Raw genomic sequence first — 15,802 nt, 5'->3', positions numbered from 1 at the left:
TTTGGACAAGTGTGATTTGTGCTTCTGTTGTTTTGATTCAATTTTCTTCAGTAAATGCAAAGTTCAGAATGATTCTATAACCATTATGTACAATTCAACAAATTTTTATGGATTATATCCGCTCAATATGTAACAAGGAAGAAATACACTAAAATCTACAGAAAACAATGACTTAAAATATAAAATAAAATATAAATACAAATGCTTGTAAATCAACATGTATAATGATGGTGTGAAATGGACGTCATGACTATACTAAGGCATAAAAAGTCATGAAAACGACATAGTATAGTAAGGCATGAAATGTCATAAAAACGTCATAGTATAGCAAGGCATGAAAACTCATAAATACGTCATAATATAGTAAGGCATAAAAACGTCATAAAAACGACATAGTATAGTAAGTCATTAAAAAGATCATAAAAATGTCATAGCATAGTAAGGCATAAAACGTGATAAAAACGACATAGTATAGGAAGGCATAAAATGTCATAAAAACCTCATAATATACTTAGTCATGAAAAGTCATAAAACTGTCATAGCATAATAAGGCATGAAAACTCATAAATACGTCATAGTATAGTAAGGCATAAAAACGTCATAGTATAGTAAGTCAAAAAACGTCATAAAAACGTCATAGTATAGTAAGGCATAAAATGTCATAAAAACGTCATAGTATAGTAAGTCATAAAAAGTCATAAAAACGTCATAAAAACGTCATAAAAACGTCATAGTATAGTAAGTCATAAAAACGTCATAAAAACGACATAGTATAGTAAGGCATAAAAACGTCATAAAAACGACATAGTATAGTAAGTCATAAAAACGTCATAAAAACGTCATAAAAACGACATAGTATAGTGAGGCATAAAATGTCATAAAATGTCATAAAAACGTCATAGTATAGGAAGGCATAAAAACGTCACAAAAACGACATAGTATAGTAAGGCATGAAAACTCATAAATACGTCATAGTATAGTAAGGCATAAAATGTCATAAAAACATCATAGTATAGTAAGGCATAAAATGTCACAAAAACGTCATAGTATAGGAAGGCATAAAATGTCATAAAAACGTCATAGTATAGTAAGGCATAAAATGTCATAAAAACGTCATAGTATAGTAAGGCATAAAATGTCATAAAAACGTCATAGTATAGTAAGTCATAAAAACGTCACAAAAACGACATAGTATAGTAAGGCATGAAAACTCATAAATACGTCATAGTATAGTAAGGCATAAAATGTCATAAAAACGTCATAGTATAGTAAGGCATAAAATGTCATAAAAACGTCATAGTATAGTAAGTCATAAAAACGTCACAAAAACGACATAGTATAGTAAGGCATGAAAACTCATAAATACGTCATAGTATAGTAAGGCATAAAATATCATAAAAAGTTCATAGTATAGTAAGTCAAAAAACGTCATAAAAACGTCATAGTATAGTAAGGCATAAAATGTCATAAAAACGTCATAGTATAGTAAGGCATTAAATGTCATAAAAACGTCATGGTATAGTAAGTCATAAAAACGTCATAAAAACGTCATAGTATAGTAAGGCATTAAATGTCATAAAAACGTCATAGTACAGTAAGGCATAAAATGTCACAAAAACGTCATAGTATAGTAAGTCATGAAAACTCATATATACGTCATAGTATAGTAAGGCATAAAAAGTTCATAGTATAGTAAGGCATAAAATGTCATAAAAACGACATAGTATAGTAAGTCATAAAATTTCATAAAAACGTCATAGTATAGTAAGGCATAAAATGTCATAAAAACGTCATAGTATAGTAAGTCATAAAAACGTCACAAAAACGACATAGTATAGTAAGGCATGAAAACTCATAAATACGTCATAGTATAGTAAGTCATAAAAACGTCATAAAAACGTCATAGTATAGTAAGGCATTAAATGTCATAAAAACGTCATGGTATAGTAAGGCATAAAATGTCATAAAAACGTCATAGTATAGTAAGGCATTAAATGTCATAAAAAGTTCATAGTATAGTAAGTCATGAAAACTCATAAATACGTCATAGTAAAGTAAGGCATAAAAAGTTCATAGTATAGTAAGGCATAAAACGTCATAAAAACATCATAGTATAGTAAGGCATAAAACGTCATAGTATAGTAAGGCATAAAATGTCATAAAAACGTCATAGTAAAGTAAGGCATAAAATGTCATAAAAACGTCATAGTATAGTAAGGCATAAAATGTCATAAAAACGTCATAGTATAGTAAGTCATAAAAACGTCACAAAAACGACATAGTATAGTAAGGCATGAAAACTCATAAATACGTCATAGTATAGTAAGGCATAAAATATCATAAAAACGTCATAGTATAGTAAGTCATAAAAAGTCATATAAATGTTATAGTATAGTAAGGCATGAAAGATCATAAAAACATCATAGTATAGTAAGGCATAAAACGTCATAAAAACGTCATAGTATAGTAAGTCATGAAAACTCATAAATACGTCATAGTATAGTAAGTCATGAAAACTCATAAATACGTCATAGTATAGTAAGGCATTAAATGTCATAAAAACGTCATGGTATAGTAAGTCATAAAAAGTTCATAGTATAGTAAGTCAAAAAACGTCATAAAAACGTCATAGTATAGTAAGGCATAAAATGTCATAAAAACGTCATAAAAACGTCATAGTATAGTAAGGCATAAAATGTCATAAAAACGTCATAGTATAGTAAGTCATAAAAACGTCATAAAAACGTCATAGTATAGTAAGGCATAAAACGTCATAAAAACGTCATAGTATAGTAAGTCATGAAAACTCATAAATACGTCATAGTATAATAAGTCATGAAAACTCATAAATACGTCATAGTATAGTAAGGCATAAAAAGTTCATAGTATAGTAAGTCAAAAAACGTCATAAATACGTCATAGTATAGTAAGGCATAAAATGTCATAAAAACGTCATAGTATAGTAAGTCATAAAAACGTCACAAAAACGACATAGTATAGTAAGGCATGAAAACTCATAAATACGTCATAGTATAGTAAGGCATAAAATATCATAAAAACGTCATAGTATAGTAAGTCATAAAAAGTCATATAAATGTTATAGTATAGTAAGGCATAAAAAACGTCATAAAAACGTCATAAAAAGTTCATAGTATAGTAAGGCATAAAAAGTCATAAAAACGTCATAGTATAGTAAGTCATGAAAACTCATAAAAACGTCATAAAAAGTCATATTATAGTAAGTCATGAAAACTCATAAATACGTCATAGTATAGTAAGGCATAAAATGTCATAAAAACGTCATAGTATAGTAAGTCATAAAAAGTTCATAGTATAGTAAGTCAAAAAACGTCATAAAAACGTCATAGTATAGTAAGGCATAAAATGTCATAAAAACGTCATAGTATAGTAAGGCATAAAATGTCATAAAAACGTCATAGTATAGTAAGTCATAAAAACGTCATAAAAACGTCATAGTATAGTAAGGCATTAAATGTCATAAAAAGTCATATAAATGTTATAGTATAGTAAGTCATAAAAACGTCATAAAAACGTCATAGTATAGTAAGGCATAAAATGTCATAAAAAGTCATAGTATAGTAAGTCATAAAAACGTCATAAAAACGTCATGGTATAGTAAGGCATTAAATGTCATAAAAACGTCATAGTATAGTAAGGCATAAAATGTCATAAAAACGTCATAGTATAGTAAGTCATGAAAACTCATAAATACGTCATAGTATAGTAAGGCATAAAATGTCATAAAAACGTCATAAAAAGTCATAGTATAGTAAGTCATAAAATTTCATAAAAAAGTCATAGTATAGTAAGGCATAAAATGTCATAAAAACGTCATAGTATAGTAAGTCATAAAAACGTCACAAAAACGTCATAGTATAGTAAGGCATGAAAACTCATAAAAACGTCATAAATACATCATAGTATAGTAAGTCATAAAAACGTCATAAAAACGTCATAGTATAGTAAGGCATAAAATGTCATAAAAACGTCATAGTATAGTAAGTCATAAAAACGTCATAAAAACGTCATAGTATAGTAAGGCATTAAATGTCATAAAAAGTTCATAGTATAGTAAGTCATGAAAACTCATAAATACGTCATAGTAAAGTAAGGCATAAAAAGTCATAAAAAGTCATAGTATAGTAAGGCATAAAACGTCATAAAAACATCATAGTATAGTAAGGCATAAAACGTCATAGTATAGTAAGGCATAAAATGTCATAAAAACGTCATAGTATAGTAAGTCATGAAAACTCATAAATACGTCATAGTATAGTAAGTCATGAAAACTCATAAATACGTCATAGTATAGTAAGGCATAAAAAGTTCATAGTATAGTAAGTCATAAAATGTCATAAAAACGTCATAGTATAGTAAGGCATAAAATGTCATAAAAACTCATAGTATAGTAAGTCATGAAAACTCATAAATACGTCATAGTATAGTAAGGCATAAAAAGTTCATAGTATAGGAAGGCATAAAATGTCATAAAAACGTCATAGTATAGTAAGTCATAAAAACGTCACAAAAACGACATAGTATAGTAAGGCATGAAAACTCATAAATACGTCATAGTATAGTAAGTCATAAAAACGTCACAAAAACGACATAGTATAGTAAGGCATGAAAACTCATAAATACGTCATAGTATAGTAAGGCATAAAATGTCATAAAAACGTCATAGTATAGTAAGGCATAAAATGTCATAAAAACGTCATAGTATAGTAAGTCATAAAAACGTCACAAAAACGACATAGTATAGTAAGGCATGAAAACTCATAAATACGTCATAGTATAGTAAGGCATAAAATATCATAAAAACGTCATAGTATAGTAAGTCATGAAAACTCATAAATACGTCATAGTATAGTAAGGCATAAAAAGTTCATAGTATAGTAAGTCAAAAAACGTCATAAAAACGTCATAGTATAGTAAGGCATAAAATGTCATAAAAACGTCATAGTATAGTAAGGCATAAAATGTCATAAAAACGTCATAGTATAGTAAGTCATAAAAACGTCATAAAAACGTCATAGTATAGTAAGGCATTAAATGTCATAAAAACGTCATAGTATAGTAAGTCATAAAAACGTCATAAAAACGTCATAGTATAGTAAGGCATTAAATGTCATAAAAACGTCATGGTATAGTAAGGCATAAAACGTCATAGTATAGTAAGGCATAAAATGTCATAAAAACGTCATAGTACAGTAAGGCATAAAATGTCACAAAAACGTCATAGTATAGTAAGTCATGAAAACTCATATATACGTCATAGTATAGTAAGGCATAAAAAGTTCATAGTATAGTAAGGCATAAAATGTCATAAAAACGACATAGTATAGTAAGTCATAAAATTTCATAAAAAAGTCATAGTATAGTAATGCATAAAATGTCATAAAAACGTCACAGTATAGTAAGTCATAAAAAGTCATATAAATGTTATAGTATAGTAAGGCATGAAAGATCATAAAAACATCATAGTATAGTAAGGCATAAAACGTCATAAAAAGTTCATAGTATAGTAAGTCATGAAAACTCATAAATACGTCATAGTATAGTAAGTCATGAAAACTCATAAATACGTCATAGTATAGTAAGGCATAAAAAGTTCATAGTATAGGAAGGCATAAAATGTCATAAAAACGTCATAGTATAGTAAGTCATGAAAACTCATAAATACGTCATAGTATAGTAAGGCATAAAAAGTTCATAGTATAGTAAGTCAAAAAACGTCATAAAAACGTCATAGTATAGTAAGGCATAAAATGTCATAAAAACGTCATAATATAGTAAGGTATAAAAAGTTCATAGTATAGTAAGGCATAAAATGTCATAAAAACGTCATAGTATAGTAAGGTATGAAAAGTTCATAGTTTCGTAAGGCATAAAATGTCATAAAAACTCATAGTATAGTAAGTCATGAAAACTCATAAATACGTCATAGTATAGTAAGGCATAAAAAGTTCATAGTATAGTAAGTCAAAAAACGTCATAAAAACGTCATAGTATAATAAGGCATAAAAAGTTCATAGTATAGTAAGGCATAAAAAGTTCATAGTATAGTAAGGCATAAAAAGTTCATAGTATAGTAAGGCATAAAAACGTCATAGTATAGTAAGTCATGAAAACTCATAAATACGTCATAGTATAGTAAGGCATAAAAAGTTCATAGTATAGTAAGTCAAAAAACGTCATAAAAACGTCATAGTATAGTAAGGCATAAAATGTCATAAAAACGTCATAGTATAGTAAGTCATAAAAACGTCATAAAAACGTCATAGTATAGTAAGGCATTAAATGTCATAAAAACGTCATGGTATAGTAAGGCATAAAATGTCATAAAAACGTCATAGTATAGTAAGGCATTAAATGTCATAAAAAGTTCATAGTATAGTAAGTCATGAAAACTCATAAATACGTCATAGTAAAGTAAGGCATAAAAAGTTCATAGTATAGTAAGGCATAAAATGTCATAAAAACGTCATAGTATAGTAAGTCATAAAACGTCATAGTATAGTAAGGCATAAAATGTCATAAAAACGTCATAGTACAGTAAGGCATAAAATGTCACAAAAACGTCATAGTATAGTAAGTCATAAAAACGTCATAGTATAGTAAGTCATGAAAACTCATATATACGTCATAGTATAGTAAGGTATAAAAAGTTCATAGTATAGTAAGTCATAAAATTTCATAAATACGTCATAGTATAGTAAGGCATAAAACGTCATAAAAACATCATAGTATAGTAAGGCATAAAACGTCATAGTATAGTAAGGCATAAAATGTCATAAAAAGTTCATAGTATAGTAAGTCATGAAAACTCATAAATACGTCATAGTAAAGTAAGGCATAAAAAGTTCATAGTATAGTAAGGCATAAAACGTCATAAAAACGTCATAGTATAGTAAGGCATAAAACGTCATAGTATAGTAAGGCATAAAATGTCATAAAAACGTCATAGTATAGTAAGGCATAAAATGTCATAAAAACGTCATAGTATAGTAAGTCATGAAAACTCATATATACGTCATAGTATAGTAAGGCATAAAATGTCATAAAAAGTTCATAGTTTAGTAAGTCATAAAATTTCATAAAAACGTCATAGTATAGTAAGGCATAAAATGTCATAAAAACGTCATAGTATAGTAAGTCATAAAAACGTCACAAAAACGACATAGTATAGTAAGGCATGAAAACTCATAAATACGTCATAGTATAGTAAGTCATAAAATTTCATAAAAAGTCATAGTATAGTAAGGCATAAAATGTCATAAAAACGTCATAGTATAGTAAGTCATAAAAAGTCATATAAATGTTATAGTATAGTAAGGCATGAAAGATCATAAAAACATCATAGTATAGTAAGGCATAAAACGTCATAAAAACGTCATAGTATAGTAAGTCATGAAAACTCATAAATACGTCATAGTATATTAAGGCATAAAAAGTTCATAGTATAGTAAGTCAAAAAACGTCATAAAAACGTCATAGTATAGTAAGGCATAAAATGTCATAAAAACGTCATAGTATAGTAAGGCATAAAATATCATAAAAACGTCATAGTATAGTAAGTCACAAAAACGTCATAAAAACGTCATAGTATAGTAAGGCATAAAATGTCATAAAAACGTCATAGTATAGTAAGTCATAAAAACTCATAAAAACGTCATAGTATAGTAAGGCATTAAATGTCATAAAAACGTCATGGTATAGTAAGTCATGAAAACTCATAAATACGTCATAGTAAAGTAAGGCATAAAAAGTTCATAGTATAGTAAGGCATAAAACGTCATAAAAACGTCATAGTATAGTAAGGCATAAAACGTCATAGTATAGTAAGGCATAAAATGTCATAAAAACGTCATAGTATAGTAAGGCATAAAATGTCATAAAAACGTCATAGTATAGTAAGGCATGAAAACTCATAAATACGTCATAGTATAGTAAGGCATAAAATGTCATAAAAAGTTCATAGTTTAGTAAGTCATAAAATGTCATAAAAACGTCATAGTATAGTAAGGCATAAAATGTCATAAAAACGTCATAGTATAGTAAGTCATAAAAACGTCACAAAAACGACATAGTATAGTAAGGCATGAAAACTCATAAATACGTCATAGTATAGTAAGGCATAAAATTTCATAAAAAAGTCATAGTATAGTAAGGCATAAAAAGTCATAAAAACGTCATAGTATAGTAAGTCATAAAAAGTCATATAAATGTTATAGTATAGTAAGGCATGAAAGATCATAAAAACATCATAGTATAGTAAGGCATAAAAACTCATAAATACGTCATAGTATAGTAAGTCATGAAAACTCATAAATACGTCATAGTATAGTAAGGCATAAAAAGTTCATAGTATAGTAAGTCAAAAAACGTCATAAAAACGTCATAGTATAGTAAGCATAAAAATGTCATAAAAACGTCATAGTATAGTAAGGCATAAAATATCATAAAAACGTCATAGTATAGTAAGTCACAAAAACGTCATAAAAACGTCATAGTATAGTAAGGCATAAAATGTCATAAAAACGTCATAGTATAGTAAGTCATAAAAACGTCATAAAAACGTCATAGTATAGTAAGGCATAAAAACGTCACAAAAACGTCATAGTATAGTAAGTCATAAAAACGTCATAAAAACATCATAGTATAGTAAGGCATAAAACGTCATAGTATAGTAAGTCATAAAATGTCATAAAAACGTCATAGTATAGTAAGGCATAAAATGTCATAAAAACGTCATAAAATGTCATAAAAAGTCATAGTATAGTAAGTCATAAAATGTCATAAAAACGACATAGTATAGTAAGGCATGAAAACTCTTAAATACGTCATAGTATAGTAAGGCATAAAATGTCATAAAAACGACATAGTATAGTAAGTCATAAAATGTCATAAAAACGTCATAGTATAGTAAGTCATAAAAAGTCATATAAATGTTATAGTATAGTAAGGCATGAAAGATCATAAAAACATCATAGTATAGTAAGGCATAAAACGTCATAAAAACGTCATAGTATAGTAAGTCATGAAAACTCATAAATACGTCATAGTATAGTAAGGCATAAAAAGTTCATAGTATAGTAAGTCAAAAAACGTCATAAAAACGTCATAGTATAGTAAGGCATAAAATGTCATAAAAACGTCATAGTATAGTAAGTCACAAAAACGTCATAAAAACGTCATAGTATAGTAAGGCATAAAATGTCATAAAAACGTCATAGTATAGTAAGTCATAAAAACGTCATAAAAACGTCATAGTATAGTAAGGCATTAAATGTCTTAAAAACGTCATGGTATAGTAAGTCATGAAAACTCATAAATACGTCATAGTTAAGTAAGGCATAAAAAGTTCATAGTATAGTAAGTCATGAAAACTCATAAATAAGTCATAGTATAGTAAGGCATAAAACGTCATAGTATAGTAAGGCATGAAAGATCATAAATACGTCATAGTAAAGTAAGGCATAAAAAGTTCATAGTATAGTAAGGCATAAAACGTCATAAAAACATCATAGTATAGTAAGGCATAAAATGTCACAAAAACGTCATAGTATAGTAAGTCATGAAAACTCATATATACGACATAGTATAGTAAGTCATAAAATTTCATAAAAACGTCATAGTATAGTAAGGTATAAAAAGTTCATAGTGTAGTAAGGCATAAAATGTCATAAAAATGAGATAGTATAGTAAGGCATGAAAACTCATAAATACGTCATAGTATAGTAAGGCATAAAAAGTTCATAGTGTAGTGAGGCATAAAATGTCATAAAAACGTCATAGTATAGGAAGGCATGAAAACTCATAAATACGTCATAACATAGTAAGGCATAAAAACGTCATAAAAACGACATAGTATAATAAGGCATAAAATGTCATAAAAACATCAGAGTATAGTAAGGCATAAAATGTCATAAAAACGTCATAGTATAGTAAGGCATGAAAACTCATAAAAACGTCATAGTATAGTAAGGCATGAAAACTCATAAAACTGACATAGTATAGTAAGGCATAAAAATGTCAAAAAAACGTCATAATAAACTAAGGCATAAAAACTCATAAATACGTCATAGGATAATAAGCCAAAAAAGATGATAATAACGTCAAAGTATACAAAGGCATAAAAAGTCATAAAAACGTCATAGTATACAAAGGCATATAAAGTCATAAAAACAACATAGTATAGTAAGGCATAAAAATGTCATAAAAACGACATAGTATAGTAAGTCACTAAAACGTCATAGAAGAGTATGGCATAAAAACTGATAAATATGTCATAGTATACTGAGGTATAAAAAGTCATAACAACGTCATAGTATAGTAAAGCATATAAAGTCATAATAAACTAAGGCATAAAAACATCAAAAAACGGCGTACTATAGTAAGGCATAAAATTTCATAAAAATGTCATAGTATAATATTTCACAAAAACGTCATAGAATATTAAGGCATAAAAACTCATAAAAACTTTATAGTATAGTAAGGCATAAAAACTCATAAATACATCATAGTATAGGAAGGCATAAAAAGTCATAAAAACATCATAGTATAATAAGGCATAAAAAGTCATAAAAACCACATAGTATGGTAAGTCATAAAAGCGTCACAAAACGTCCTAATATAGTAAGGCATAAAAACTCATAAATATGTCATAGTATAGTGAGGCATATAATGTCATAATAATGTCATGATACACTAAGGCATAAATACATCAAAAAACTTCATACTATAGCAAGGCATAAAAAGTCATAAAAACGACATAGTATAATAAAGCGTTAAAAGTCATAAAAACAACATAGTATAGTAAGGCATGAAAAGTTATGAAAACTACTTAGTATAATAAGGCATAAAATGTCATAAATACATCATAGTATACTAAGGTATAAAAAGTCACAAAAACGTCATAGTATAGTAAGATATAAAAACATCATAATGTAATATGGCAAAAAATATCATTAAAATATCATAGTATAGTAAGGTATAAAAACGTTATGTATATTAATGTGTCACGTTCTGGTGAAAATGTTGTTTGGACCCAAGTGCAGATTCAGACAAAAAAATGACGCGTGGTGTAGTAGCAAAAATTATTTATTGGCAACTGTTCCATTAGTGAGGGAGAGAGGTTTGGGGGAATGTTGGGGGTCCCAGTTGTTTCAGGAAATACGTGCTGGAGGATGGCTGGCATGGAAAAGGTGAGTTGTCTGCGTGGGAGTAGCAGGTGAGCGGCGTAGCTGGAAATGGTGGTGCAGCCGTCAGGAGGTAGAGAGAGACATTAATGAGGATTCCTCCAAGACAACAAGAAGTGATGTATAAACATAGTATGTAAGGTGTAGTAAGGCATAAAAAGTCATAAAAATATCATAGTATAATGAGGCATAAAAAGGGCACAAAAACATCATAGTATAGTAAGGTATAAAAAGTCATAAAAATGTCATAGTATAGTAAGACGTTAAAAGTCAAATAAACGTCATAATATATTAAGGTATAACAAGATTTTTTATAATAAGGTGTGAAAAGTCACAAAATTGTTTCAGTATAGTAAGGCATACAAATTCATTAAAATTTTATAGTATAGTAAGGTAAACGTAATAATATCATGAAGCATAAAAAGTTGTAAATTTAAAGGTAAAAAAAAGTATAGTGAGGCTTAAAACATCGTAGTATAGTCAGGATTAAAAAGTGTTAGTATAATAAGACATAAAAAGTCAAAAAAACATCATAGCATAGTAAGCCATCAAAAGTCCTAAGAACACCATAGTACATTAACGCATAAAACGTCATTCAAATTTCATGGTATAGGGGCATCGTGTGGCGTAGTGGTCTAAGCAGGCACCCCATGTGTAGAGGCTACAGTCCTCGCTGCAGTTGGCCCTGGTTCGAGTCCCGCATCATTTATATTAATATGTCATGTTCTGGTGAAAATGCTTCTTGGACCCAAGTACAGATTCAGACACAAAAACAACCAGTGGTGTAGTAATAAAAGTTATTTAATGGCAACTGTTCCATAAGTGAGGGAGAGAGTTTTGGGGGAATATTGGGGGTCCCGGTTGTTGAGGGAAAACCATGGAGGGGATGGCTGAGTGGGAGCAGCAGGTGAGCGGCGTAGCTGGACAACGAGTGATGTATAAACATAGGATAGTAAGGCATCAAGAGTCATAAAAACATCATAGTATAATAAGGTGTGAAAAGTCAAAAAACGTCATAGTATAGTAAGGTATAAAAACATAGTGTAGTAAAGTAAAAAAACTAAGGGATAAAGAAAATGTCATAGTATAATAAGACATAAAAAGTCATAAAAAGGTCATATATTAAGGTATAAAATCGTCATAGTATAGTAAAGCATAAAAGTCAAAAAACGTAAAGTATAAAAAAGTTACGTACATTAATGTGTCACGTTCTGGGGAAAATGCTGTTTGGACCCTCGTGCAGATTCAGACACAAAAATGACCAGTGGTGTAGTAATAAAAGTTCTTTAAAACTGTTCCATGAGTGAGGGAGAGAGTTTTGGGGGAATGTTGAGGGGGGCCGAGGAATCCAGGTTGTCAAAGTATGGTAAGGTATAAGAATGTCATAGTATAATGAGGAATAAAACATCACTTAAACATCATAGTATTGTAACGCATAAAAAGTGGTAAAAATGTCATAGCATGATAAGGCATAAAAAACGTGATAGTATACTAAGTCATTAAAAGCCATGGTATAGTGAGCATTAAAACATCAGAAAATGTTATAGTAAGGCATAAAATGCTACAGTGACTCTGTATTGCAAAAGTAGTATTACCAGACGGGACAGGTCTATAGCTGTTTAACATGCTAACTTCAATAGAAGAAGTGGAAGAAGAAGCAAAACAAGTTAACATTAGTGTTGCTTTCCATCTGTGGAGACAGCTCTTGATGAGTAAAAGAATTAAGTTTGATGTTGAACTTGCAACATTTCGTTTAGACTGGTAAGAAGTCTAAACAGTTAATGCTAAGGTTAGCTATGTAGCAATAGCAAATACTTACATATAGCACCTTCAAGAGAGTGTTGAATATGGATTATTTATAGCTGTACTGTTTTTCCCAAGTGTCCTCCTAGTGAGCCAATACTGAGCACCAAGCACAACCCTAATATTATAAAAGTCAACAATTTAAACTAACACCATGTGTAGTTACATGTTAACTAAATATTAGCTTATTTGAACAAATTACTATGATAACTTGCCACTCAGAGGTCTGGAAACAAAAGGATGGCTAAAGGTAATCTTCTCTGCTTTCACTCAGCTGTAGATAAGGGACTGCCTGTCTGTTGCTCTTCTTCTACACTATATAGGAAGTACAATTACTACATTACATGCAATACCAGAAATAGCCACTAGGAAATTCAACTCTCCATAAAAAACAGTTCCAACACAATAGCTTTACTGTGGCTAGGCTAGTGGGTTTCTACAGTGGTTTTAGTTGTGTCCATTAAGCCCAGTTTAACCCACAGGAGTTGGGTCATCTGACTTGTTTTGCTGCCAAACGGGAAAAAAATGAATTTATGACAAGTGGAAAGTGTCACCTTAGGTAAAGGTAAAAGTATGAAAATGTATGCGTCTCCAAAATAAAATGAAGGAATGTTTATTAGCTAACATAAATAGAAGTTGCGGGTGTATCACCTTCCTTTGCCTCAGCTCTGTGATCATCTTTTATATATGGTCAGCCATTTTCCTCAGGATCCAACATCTTGTGCACAGGGTGCTTTGTTTACAGAGGAGCCTGTTTAGTTGTGCGCACACGACAGGTTTGTCATGGCCATTACAATTGCCCTGTTAAAATAAGGGTCTTAGAGTATGTAAAATATCAGCCAACTCATTAGTAACTTGTCGCATGATATTATGACCTGCATTTAGCGGACAGGTGTTATTTTAAAGTTGCAGATGCGATCCCCCAACTGTGGTTAAAAACACTGAAATCAAAGCTGGAGTTCTGAAATTTTCTTATCACAACAGCGATGTGTCGAGCCCCCAATCATCAGAAATGCATCATTAACATTTTTTTGATCTTCCACAGATTTATTTTTTGCCCTTCATCAGACCTCTGTTTTCCTGCGGCGGCGTTGAGCTCAAGTCGCCTGTCTTCAGTCTGCACACAGATGCAAAGTTTTAACTCCTGAGGAGATGAAGTACAATTGAAAGCTGTAGAAGGTGATTGGATATGATGATAAACACACACTTTGGGGATATTACTGAATGTTAAATAATGTTTACCTCATCAGAAGAAGGTCAGTTTGTGAAACAGGAAAAAGCTGCTGATGACAGAGAAGATAGATGGATGATGATGAGGAGGAGCCATGAAGTGGTGTTTACCTGCGCTGAATGCAAAGGCCTGTGTGCATCGCTCTCTCTCTCTCACACACTGCAAAGCAATTTGTCCCTGATTGCAGAGACTCTCCTTGATCACATCCTTTAGAGCTGAACTTGGTCCGACACTGTTGGTTTGGTGATAAAAAGTCTCTTGTCACATGAGACATGAAAATGTTTGTCCTTGCAGATTGTGGAAAAGATTGTTACTAGGTGTAGTGGACACACCTGGTCTGGCATCAGTCACAAGCCATTGAAGAAGTTCACTTTAAGGTCATGCAGAGTTATTGACACTTTTTTACTCTTCCCACCATCAAACTATCAAATTGATGGAAACAGAGACAAAGGATGGAAAGACCAGGTAGACAATAGAGAAACAGACAAAGACAAAGGGGAAGACAGAGACTAAATACACAAGGGAGGATAGGGTAATAAACACAGGTGGAACACATGAGGGCGGGGCAGACAATTAACCAGGAGGGAAACACAAGACAAAGACAGAAAGTAAACTAACATGAGACACACAAGGGAAGAGGTTACAAAATAAAACAGGAAATAAATTAAATCCAAAACAATCAAACATGAAGTGTCCACACATATACCAAAGTCCAGACACAAAAGAGTCCAACAAAGTCCAAAAGTGTTCAAACAAAAAGTGTCTTCTAGGGCAAACTATGACAATGGGTCATGATCCTTTGATGAAATACAGAGCAACATTTCTCTTTCCGGTTGAACAAAGTTTGTTCTTGACGTTGGACATTGTAGTTTGATAAAAAAAAACAATTCCTGAGAGTTCAAGCTTACCAAATGGTCTTCCTCAGCAGATGAAGCTATGCTCAGTTGTCAAACAGACTCATCTGTTCAGTTCGACGGTCAATACATCATTAAAATATCCAATGTTTTTAAATATCAAAAAAAAAAAAGGGGGCAGTCATGGTAACTGTTGTATTGTTATAAACCATTATGAAGGCCAACTGATAAAATGACAACTCCCTACCTTTGAAGCAGTCATGACGCTTGTTTGAAGTATGTTTGTTTTGTTAGTTTTACTGCCTGGTTATCAACCAATGAGTGGGCCAGCAAACCTTTTCTATGCCTCGAGACAACAACAAAAAAGAAAAATCTGATTGGATAACTCTATTTTGATGGTTTTAGCTTCACTTCTGAAGCTGCTATAGCTAGCAGCCAGCCCCCTATGTTGGCCAAAACAAGCGCAACACTAGACATCTGTTTTTTTAACGTTAAAAATGGGGACATTTCCGGGGACAGCTACAACCGGGGACAGGCCACCAAAAACGGGAACTGTCTATGGAAAATGTGGACGTCTGGTCACCCTAGTTCAGTTACTGTTTCATCCACAGTTCACCCTTGACTTCAGTTTAACAATGCAATCCCAACTAAAGCTCCATTTACTGGCTTCTTCCAGAACTTTCAACCATATC

General features: G+C 30.7%; 1 long non-coding RNA gene across 1 annotated transcript; it reads right to left on the bottom strand.

Moving 5' to 3' along the window:
• Positions 1–11,160: 11,160 nt before the first annotated feature.
• On the bottom strand, positions 11,161–14,451 carry LOC130180651 (uncharacterized). The gene is made up of 3 exons (XR_008829428.1): positions 14,268–14,451; positions 14,096–14,169; positions 11,161–11,267 (listed from the first exon to the last, which is right to left on the bottom strand). It is a non-coding gene; the product is annotated as an uncharacterized LOC130180651 (long non-coding RNA).
• Positions 14,452–15,802: the final 1,351 nt, after the last annotated feature.

This window comes from Seriola aureovittata, chromosome 13 (genome assembly GCF_021018895.1).
Source record: "Seriola aureovittata isolate HTS-2021-v1 ecotype China chromosome 13, ASM2101889v1, whole genome shotgun sequence".
NCBI lineage: Eukaryota > Metazoa > Chordata > Actinopteri > Carangiformes > Carangidae > Seriola > Seriola aureovittata.
Note: the sequence above shows the minus strand (reverse complement) of the source record. Positions and strands in the feature narration are given on the sequence as shown.